We start from the raw sequence: 7216 nt of genomic DNA on the forward strand, positions 1-7216 counted from the left end.
GAAACCATGGCTCTGTGAACCAAAATACTGGTTATGTGTCTGATCATGAGCACATTAGCATAATTCTCCCTTACTCAGTTACTTCATATGAAAAATGGCACACTAATGTCCATCTTGAATGGTTGTAGTTTGGACTGACTGTAATTCCTCATGGTGCAGCACACATCAGAGTGCAAACACAGAGAGCTCAATGAACAGGAATTAATCCTAGTCTCCCAGATGATTTTACAAGACTCAAGATTACAAGATTCTTTGCTTTGCTTCTTTGCTAGGCTTCTTTGCTTTGATTCTTCGCTTCTGGAAAAAAATGGTGAAGTTGATTTTTGACCACTACAGCTTGTGGAAATGGTTCATAACTACTGTTCAAAGAATGTGAAGACAGTATCAAAAAGCAAGTTGAATTGGTTTTTTTCACTGCAGTGAAATTATGATCATGTTTTATTTACTTCTGCTGATTTATCTGAATTATACTTTCTGAATTATCCTTTCAACAACATACTTAATTCTCTCAACAATTATATGAAGTGGCTACTGTCCTCGTTTTATCAATGGAAATACCAGAGCTGAATTAAGAGATGCACAATTCAGTGTTTCATGATAAGGCATGTGGGCTACAGTCAGAATAAATTTATTCTGACAATTCCTTTCTGGAGTGCAGTATGAAGAAGATTCTTCTGATAAGCTCATCCATCCATTCGTTCAAAGTATAAATGTTGAGGTAAAAGAAGTTTTAACCGATAAGAGAAAAGGTAGGAAAGTGCTATTAAGTGTGGGGGTGCTTTTTGGACAGCTCAGGCACTTACCACCAACATTAAAATTACACAGTTCAAATGCTAAATTTAAAGTTTTAAATTAAATCCAGAAGCCAGGAAATTAAATTTAAAAAATCATGAAAAATTTAACCCATAATCCAACTTTTGAAAATATGGATTAGGTTTATATTACAATAAAAGGAAAATAATAATATAATAATAATATAATAATATCACTGTCATCCCGTTGTACATCGACTTGCTGAAGCAGGCACCAGTAATGTCTCCATTGTAAGACTTGTTGTTACTGTTCTTGGCATATCGAATATGTCACAGGTAGCTTGCCAGGCTCCACCATGTGGGTGAGATACTCTCAGTAGCTTGCCGAGCTCTCTGAGAGAAGTGGAGGAATCGAACCCAGGTCGGCCACGTGCAAGGCAAATGTGCTACCCTCTGTGCAATATATTATAATAAAAGGGAAATAAATTAACATTCACTGCCATTGATTATTTCAAGAAATGTACCTTGAGCCTTATAGATGGTACTTGTCTTGCACACAACCAACTTAGGTTTGATTCCTGGCACCATGTATGGTCCCTGAGGACTACCAGGAGTGATCCTTGAGAGCAGAGCCTGGTATCAAATCCAGTATAGTCTGGTATGGCCCTCAAACCAAAAACCAAACAAAAAGAAATGTGTCTCACTTAATCCCCAGAATAGCATCAGGGAGCAGATAACATATTTTTTCCCTTTATTTTGTTGTAATTTTCATTTGTTTGTTTTTGGGTCATACCTGGCTGTTCTCAAGAGTATCTCTCTCTGAGCTGAGGGTTCACTTTCGTAGCATTTGGGGACTATGCATGGAACTAGAGATTGAACCCAAGTTGGATGAGTGCAAGACAAGTCCCCCTTCACTGCACTATTTCTTCAGCCCTAACATTTTTATTCTTAGTCATGTATAATAAGGTGCAGAGAGATGCAACTTTTCAATAAGACACACTTTATTGAAGGACTAAGACTGGAACTGATTCTAATACCCATCAAAGCACATAAGTATTTCCCTACCCCTTTTTGGGACAGGAGAGCCCAGGGGAGTGACTGATGTTAGAGAAATCTGAATCCAAATGCTATTCTTACCAGCTATGTGAACATGGGCCAATTATTCCTTTTCTCATAGCTTCATTGCTCTATCAATTAATTAAGGACAGAATGTGTTGCCTTAAGATAATTTTATAAGAGGTGCAAAATTTTGAAAAAGGTTGCCAAGTTTAGAATGTTTTACAGTGTTTGGAGGAGAGTAAGGATGTAGTAAATAAGGCTGTGGCTGGTTAGAGGGATTCTGTGCGGCTGAGTGAGCAGACACGGCAAGGGAATGTCATGGGAATAATGTGCCCCAACTTGTCCATATTGAATCAGACCCTCTTCAGTGCCAGCAAGATAAAGGAAGCCCCTGCAAATGTAAACCATGAGGCAGAAGATTATGACAGACCTGAATTCAGGCATGGCAGTGCAGGGTGCAGATCAAAGTGGATGCATCTGCAAACAAACGTGGGGGAGACTGAACCCCTACTACTGCCCATTATGATTACAGAATTGTGTGATGGGTGATTGCCATGTGCTGTTCTTTTCATACTCTGTAAATGGACTCAATGGACAGCAAAGTGTATTTCAAAGAGGGGCAAACTGTAGGGAGATTAGAAACACTCTTTATCTTTGTACAAAAGCTCTGCATTTCACAAACATGCTAAGGAACAGAGAGATGCGTTTTGTGGGGTGGAATTCTTATTTAGAGTGACCATAATTTGTTCTGTGTATATGAAAATGCATGTAAAATATGGGAAAAGTTAGAAAAATATTCAACTTGAGTTTCCCATCCACCCACCCCCCACCCGCTGCCCAAGAATATCAGTATCAAGGAACCTTGAAGAAGTATGTCACATTCTTCACTCTTTATTTGTGGAAGATCTTTGTAGGCACATTTGTTTTTGAAGGGAAATGAAGATATAAAGATGGTTCAGTTTCTGATAAGTCTAAACTGTTGTTGACAATATGATTGTCAATATATCTTTAAGGGTGGGCTGTGTTCTATGAGAGATTCCAAGGGAAAAAATTATGGTCAAGGGTAAAAATATAATATGAAAAAGAGTGCATTATATTTGTCTATCTAAAGAGTTAGAAATTAACTGCTATCTTTAGGCATTCAGAGAGTTCTTAAAACAAATAAACCAATTTACTTCAATAATCTGCACCAAACATATTTGATCCAAATACATATGAGTATTTATGAGTTCATGTGTACATGTATGTGCTTGTAGCAAACTTTAGGAAAATGTAGTTATAAGATTACTTTTACAGATCTAAGAGTAAAGAACCTGGGAGTTTGTTACCAATATATGATACTAATGTGTTATATGATACTAGACAAGGATTTATTGACTTGTTTATTCATGTAGCAAATAATTATCAGGTTATTGCTGGATTATTGTAAACATTACATTAAAAAGTCAAATTTAAGCATAATAAATTTTAAAATGTGTTGCTCTGTTTTCTCTTTGGTAATTTTCTGATATTTAATATAAACATATTTGTAATATATTTCCCAGTTTGAACATTTTCTATTTTTCTCCTTTATTTGGTAAGTTGGGGCCATTACTAGAACACTGGACTTGCCCAAAAGGTGGAAAATGTCCAAATACCTGTTCTCCTTTATGAATATTTTTGACTCAGGGCGAGGTAACTCCTGGCAATTCTAAATGTTCATCATAAATCCTCATACAGAGGCTGTTCTGGCCACAGACAGTTACAGATAGGATCAGAAGAGGAAAATCCAAGCTGGTGAAAAGGTCCTTTGAAGCTGCATAATCATGTTATGATAAATTCATCAAAATCTATTTCAAAAATGTCAACATTTATCATTAGCTTGTGTATCTTCTAATTATTTCATGAGAGTCATACTATGAAGAAATGATGAAAAAATTCTAGCTTGAGCGAGCCTTTTAATATTGTGTTTACATAGCTGATAGAGGGTGCTGGCATATGGATCCCATTTTCATTTGGGACTTTTGTGAGACAGTTTTATGAAAATGTTAAAGGAGGTAAAACATTTTAAGAGATGATATTAGCAATGATCATTCATTTCTCCGGAGCATTTTTCTCTTCTAAATGACAACAACAACACTCAAATGGTAATCAAATATGTGCAAGAACAAGAACAAGAAAACCTCCCACGCACAGAAAGATCCAATAACCATTTACAGAAGAATCTCACACAGTAGGTTCCCTGAAGACTGAAAGGCATTTCTCAGTATCTACCTGTGCCTAGATTCTCTCATCTTTGTATCCTCTTTGTGATAAGAGGCCCCATTTTCCATCAGTCCAGAATATGGGATATGAGGGGATGCTTCTTCACCACTCCTTAAGCACCAAAAACCAGATACTCAAAGGGTTCTATAGTAGGGACTTTTCAAGTCTATCCTCTAATCTACCTTTTACTTCTGCTACTTTTACTTAGTACTTTTACTAAGCTAGGTTTATTCAGTTTAGGCTGTTACTCTGCTTCTAAGGAGCCAGTAGAATATTTATAAATTAATAAATAAACATATATTTGGTTTTAAGAAATATCTGGTGGTTCTCAGGGATTATTCCTGGCTCTGAGCTCAGAGATTCATCTAGGCATTACTCCAGGGGCTATATGTCCCCTGGAGATATTTGATGTGTGTGTGGGGGGATGGGGGATTGAACCCTGGTTGGCTGTTTGCAAGAGAGGTACTTCTCTACTTTACTATCTCTCCAGCCTCAAATTATAGGTTTTCATATTTTTAGTTGTTCATAAAAAAAGAAAATTATATATTTATGACACAAAAATTATAAGACCCTTATATTTCACTGTTTACAAATAATTCTTTTTTAAAATGTCAGTTTTGTTTTATCTTCATGGTGGATTTGTGTAACTATGGCAGAGTTCATATTGAATATTAATTGTGTGGTCAGCTAGTTCTAAAATATTTGTTGTGTGACATTATTTTAAAGTTTAAGTAGGAAATAATTGGGGTCAATAATTAAAGTTCAACAACAAAGAAAATGGCAATTCCTTGACATGATAACATGCTGAATAAATAATTAATAAAATTGATCATTAATAAATTAATAAAAATAAATTAACAATAATTAATAAAATAATAATTATTATTAGTATTTTGCTTTTGGGTCAAACTGGAGATGCACAGGGTCACTCCTGGCTGTGAACTCAGGAATTACTCCTGTCGGTGCTCAGGGGACCATATGGGATGTTGGGAATCAAACCTGGGTTGGCTGGCAAGTCAGGCAAATGCCTGCTGTGCTATTGCTCCAGCCCCAATAAACTCTATTTTTTAGGCTATATTTAGGGCTTACTCTGGCTTTGTGCTCAAGAACCAGTCCTGTTAGTGTTTGGGGGATTGTATGCAATTCCACAGATCAAATATACTCATCCATATGATAGGCTTAAAACCCTGTACTTGTACTATCTCTTTGCTATTTATAGAGTAAACATAAGCTTTATTAGTAACATTTTGTGATAAATATAGGAGTTTTCAATTAAATTGTTAACTGTCACTGTCACTGTCATCCCATTGCTCATCGATTTGCTCGAGCGGGCACCAGTAACGTCTCCATTGTGAGACTTGTTGTTACCGTTTTTGACATGTTGAATACGCCACAGGTGGCTTGCCAGGCTCTGCCATGTGGGCGGGATACTCTTGGTAGCTTGCTTGGCTCTCTGAGAGGGGCGGAGGAATCGAACCCAGGTCAGCCACATGCAAGGCAAATGCCCTATCTGCTGTACTATCACTCTAGCCATTGACCTGTAGAAACAACTTTTCCTCTCTATCTTAAAAGAACTAAAAGCATTCTGAAAATTAAGAATGTAAACTAATATTGCATTTTTCTCTGCAGAGTCTCAGTCATCAGGAGAAAACCAAGTCATGAGGAAAGGATATTTTATAAAGATATTTGAAAGATGAATAATTTCCTATGTGGCCAAGAAGGGCACTAGGTTTTTGAAAATGTGAGGAGAGAAAAATGACACATGTGAAGGCACACAAGTATTAAAGAATATGGATAATTTCTGCAACTCACAGTAGTTTAATTTGGAAAAATTATCCAAAGTAACAGGTTGGTGGATGGGGAAATGGTAGAAGAAAGGAGAGCTAAAAAGGCTGAGAGTGCCACAGGCAATCTGTGGTGGAATAGCGCGAGCCTGGGAAGAGGTATAGTTTGAGTGTTGGCAAGATGTTCTGAAAATTGTGCTGCGCACAACCATTAGAAATGTTTATTCAGATTCATCCTCTCCTCGCTTCAGGGTTTGTTTCTCTAACCCTTCAAAGACCTCAAAGTTTCAGAATAAAAAACACAGAGAACTCTGAATTAGTACTACCAATCCTCTAATGTGTATGCATGATCTCTTGATTTAAGATATGTTTTAGGGAATGTCATGATGTTGAATCTTAAAAAACAAAACAAAACTGGCAGCACATTGACTTGGTTGCTTTTCACATCAGTTTTGGTAGACAATGACATTGTATACAGAGATTATAATTCAGGTCTCTTCTTTCAGAGGACTGGGTAGTTTGGGGGAGTCTGCAGCACCAGGCTAGCTAATGACTTATAGGCATTGGTGGTCCCAAAGCTCTACTATTCTTGTGCTAAAATCTGGGGTTCTCAGGGCTTACTCCAGGCTCTGTGTTCAAGGGAATTGAATGAGGTTCTGGGGATTGAATCGGGTTCAACAATGTACAAAGCAAGTGCTTTACCCACTGTACTATCTCTCTAGGTCAAAAGCACTATATTCTAATTTTACACAATCTAATTTATATAGTCTATCCAATATGATTTATGTAATTCAATCATTATGATATTTGCTGAAGCATTTATGTATACAAAATGATATGTTGCACAAAGAAATGACCTGCATTCATAGTTTTTCCCACTCAGAACCTGAAATTAACTCTGCATTCAACAAATGATTGAAGTGTGTGGGGTGCTGTCTCTGTTCAGAGCAGCCCTGGATAAAGAAAATCCTTAATCTCTGTGATCTTTTAGGTTGATAGTGGAGAATACATATGAAACCAGTGATGTAGCTTTCCCTTTACTATTGTCGCGTTTGTTTGTTTGTTTGATTGATTGATTTGTGCCACCGAACTGTGTTCAAGACTCGCTTCTTGCTCTGTTCTCAGGAATTGCTTGTAGAGCACTTTGGGGATTTTATGCGGTGCCTGTGTATGAACCCTCTTGGCGGTGTGCAAGCACCCTCCCGCTGTACTATCTCTCTGGCTTCTATGGTTGCATTTTTAAGGAAAAGAAAATGCCTTAAGGGATATTACAAAATATAAATAATGTTTCACTTCAATTCAAAATTTGCTGCTTACTGAGCAAATAAGTTTATTTAGGTAGTTTATGGCGGGGGGAGAAAGAAAACAATGAGTATG

The sequence above is a fragment of the Sorex araneus genome, chromosome X (assembly GCF_027595985.1).
Source record: "Sorex araneus isolate mSorAra2 chromosome X, mSorAra2.pri, whole genome shotgun sequence".
Lineage (NCBI taxonomy): Eukaryota > Metazoa > Chordata > Mammalia > Eulipotyphla > Soricidae > Sorex > Sorex araneus.